The sequence below is a fragment of the Tenrec ecaudatus genome, chromosome 10 (assembly GCF_050624435.1).
Source record: "Tenrec ecaudatus isolate mTenEca1 chromosome 10, mTenEca1.hap1, whole genome shotgun sequence".
Classification (NCBI taxonomy): domain Eukaryota; kingdom Metazoa; phylum Chordata; class Mammalia; order Afrosoricida; family Tenrecidae; genus Tenrec; species Tenrec ecaudatus.
Window position 1 is genome coordinate 132,332,708 of NC_134539.1, and position 3,630 is coordinate 132,336,337.

Sequence of the window (3,630 nt, forward strand, 5' to 3'; positions counted from 1 at the left end):
CCTGAGGGCTTACCGTAGCTACTCGTGTGTAAGCTGAGCTTTCCAGCACATTTTTAATGCCTTTTTGGTGATAAAACTAGGTGCCTTGGCTGATATTCAGGTCGGCTTATACTCGGGAATATACGGTAGGCAGGAAAATACAGGTGTCTGAGGAAGCAGGAGACAGACTGTTGAACTTGTTGGTAGGCAGAGAAGCATGGTCTTGCTACAGCCATGTCCGATATGCTATATTAAGATATGCATTATTCCGACAAACCTGTGACGGACATTCTCAGAGATTATTATTGTAAATTGCCCTGACAATCAATCCCCATTGTTTGTGTGAATAGGCTTCAACCACGAAAAGATTGATTCTGTAAAAGTGAATAATTCGCTTTCTTTGCTACAATAAAGCTGTCTCTGACTTGAAAAAAAAAGTGAATAATTCAGGTACTGTGATACCGAGTTAGTCTACAGTGACCCATTATCCCTCTCTTACCAGGGCTTTAAAAAAATTAGTACCAGGGACTAATCAAAGATAATATTAATGGAAGACCCTGTGCCCCAGGGAGATGATCAATATGACTGTATACCATAAACTAACAGGGAGGTTTTAAAAGGGACCCAACGGCAGATTCAAAACACAAAAACAAAAGCAAAACATAGATCCAGGAATGGGTTTGGGGCTCACACTAAATCCTAGTTCCAACTTAAGAACAATTCGTTCTTCCATCGCGACCCTGCTCGGCACTCACCCAGAGGAAGGGAACGCAGAGGTATGGGTGCTATAGAAAAATGTGGTGAAGAAATTAGATGGTACCATCTATCAGCTATAGTAGGGTCTGGGGTCTTCCAAACAAGCAGCCGTCTAAGTGAGATGTCAACTCAGTCCACATGGAAGAAGCACACCGTCATCCGTCACCGAAGGATTGTAACCCATGCCATCTGAAGTCCAAGGAGGGATCAGTAGCAGAGCCTGAATGGTGAGTAGCGGTTTGCGGAAGGTTATCAATGACAGTGGGAACCCAAGATACATTTGTGGGGACCACATAGGAAATAAGCCTCTGTGCTCTTCCTTTATCCATAATTGAGGCAGGGCAGGAAAGTGGTTAGGAAACAGAGTGCACTGGAGAGATGAGTAGAGAAGGCCAAAGGGGTGAACCTGACTTGAGCAGTGAAAACTTTATCAGATGATTCCGCCTCTGGTGCTCACTGGAACCCATTGATCTGGCTTTCCACATTTTCTGTATTTTTGTTTGTTCATATTAGGGTCTATCTCAGAGGCGTTATGTCACTGGGGGTCACCCTCTTGAAGTCGTGTTATGTGTCTTTTTGTCTGTCAGTCGATGACACCCAGGATTGACGAGATGTAGGGACGGCAAGTAGAATCAGGGTTTAGCAGGGGGATGGGGGGCGTTAAAAGAGAGACGATGTCAAGGAGTCCAGGAAGAAAAAGAATGGAAACAGATTGTGATAGCAATTGTACAATCCTGCTTGACATGATTGTACTATGGAATGATATATGTATTAACACCCAATTAATAATAAATTAAAATATAATAAATGTATATTTTTAAAGAGACAGGTCATTAAAAAATTTCTCAACCAAAGAAAGTACAGAACCAGATAGCTTTACTGGGGAATTCTACCAAGCATTCAGAGAACAATTGGCACCAATTCTACACAAACTATTCCAGAATATAGACAAGGTCTACACACTCCCAAATTTATGTTATGATGTGAGAACAACCTTGGGTTCAAACCAAGCAAAGATATTACCAGAATGGAAAATTGTCAACCAATTCCCTTATGAACAAAAATTTTCAACAAAATCCTAGCCAACAGAATCCACTAACATATCAATAATAATAATTAATAATAATACATCATGATTGAGTGGTATTCATAACAGGTATACAAGGATGGTTCAATATTAGAAAACCAGTGTAATTCACTGTATAAATAAAACAGAAGAACCCAACCACATGATCATATCAATTGATGCCAAAAAGACATTTAACAAAACCCAACATTCATTCCAATTAAAAACAAACACTCAACAAAATAGTAATAAAAGGGAAATTCTTCAACCTAATAAAGGTCATACTCACAAAACCAACTGCCAACATCTCAGTGGATGGGGAGAAACTGAAAGCGTTCCCCTTGCAAATAGGAACTAGACAAGGAAGCCCTTCATCGCCACTCTTAGTCATTGTTGTGCTGGAAATCTTAGCCAGAGCTATTAGACAACAAAGAGAAATCTAAGGCATCTGAATCGACAAAGAAGAAGTTAAACCCTCGTTGCAGCTGTTAGGATTTTATACACTGGAAATCCCAGAGACTCAACAAGAAATTTGTTGGAAATAATTGGAAGATTCAGCAACGTAGCAGGACACAAGCTCGACGTACCAAAATCGGAGTCCTGCACTCTTAGGAAGAGCGCCCTGAAGAAGGAACCAAGGAAGCAGCACCACTGACCGGAGCCACAGGGACGGTCTAACCGCTAGGGATAAGCTTGACCAGAGAAGCGAAAGACATGTGCGAAGGAAACTACGAAGCTCTGCTACACAAAACCAAGAGACCTACCTAGACGAAAGAACGTGCCCGTCGATGTAATGGCAAGTCACAAGACTTGCTATTGTGGAATACCAATCCTACCCAAAGCCATCCGCAGATTAAGGCAATGCCAACTCAGCGCCAGCATCAGACGTGAAACCGGGAAACGAACTGTAACTTTATATGGAAGAGAAGAGGAGACTCACAATAGGCAGAGTACTATTTAAGAAGGGGAAAAACGTAGGAGGCCTTTCACTTTCCAACCTCAAAACCTACTACACAGCCAGCGCAGTCGAACCAGCCTGGTACTGGTTCCATGATAAATACACAAACCGATGGAACTGAATAGAGAACCCACCAACAAGTCCATCCACTGGAGACAGTTGATTTTTTACAAAGAGCCAACATATATTAAATGAGGAAGAGAGAGTCTCTGAAACAAACGGTGCTGGCAAGAATGACACAGGACCCAGACCTTATTCCATTCCAAACTCAAGCTAGATGAAAGACCTAAATGTAAACCCTAGAGCTATAAATATTATCCATAAGAAAATAAGAACACCCTCCCGGGGGACGAGTAATGGAAAAGTGGGAGAGGGGCGACAGAGGATGATGTAAGACATGGAAATAATAGTCTATAACTTATCAGGGGTTTGTGAGTGAGGGTGGGCGGGGGAGGGAGGGTAAAGAAGTGGGGAGCTGATATGAGGGGCTGAAGTGGGAAGAGAATGCTTTGAAAATGATGATGGCGGCATATGTGCAAATGTGCTTGACACACTGGATGAATGTACGGATTGTGGTAAGCGATGTAAGAGCCCCGTAAACGTATTTAAAAGAAAGAAGAACAAACTTAAGGTCCTGAAACATGGAAAAGTCAAACTTAATGAAACACCCAGTAGAGGACAAAAAGATGACTCTTGAAAACAGAAATTGATGTGCATGAAAAAACCTTATCAAAAGAGTAAAATGAGAACCCACAGACTGGGGGGGAATGGCAGTGATACATTGGACAATACTAATCTCTAAAATCTGTAGAAAACTACAACACCTCCACTGAAAAACTATGAATAACTCAATTTAAAAATGAGCAGAGGA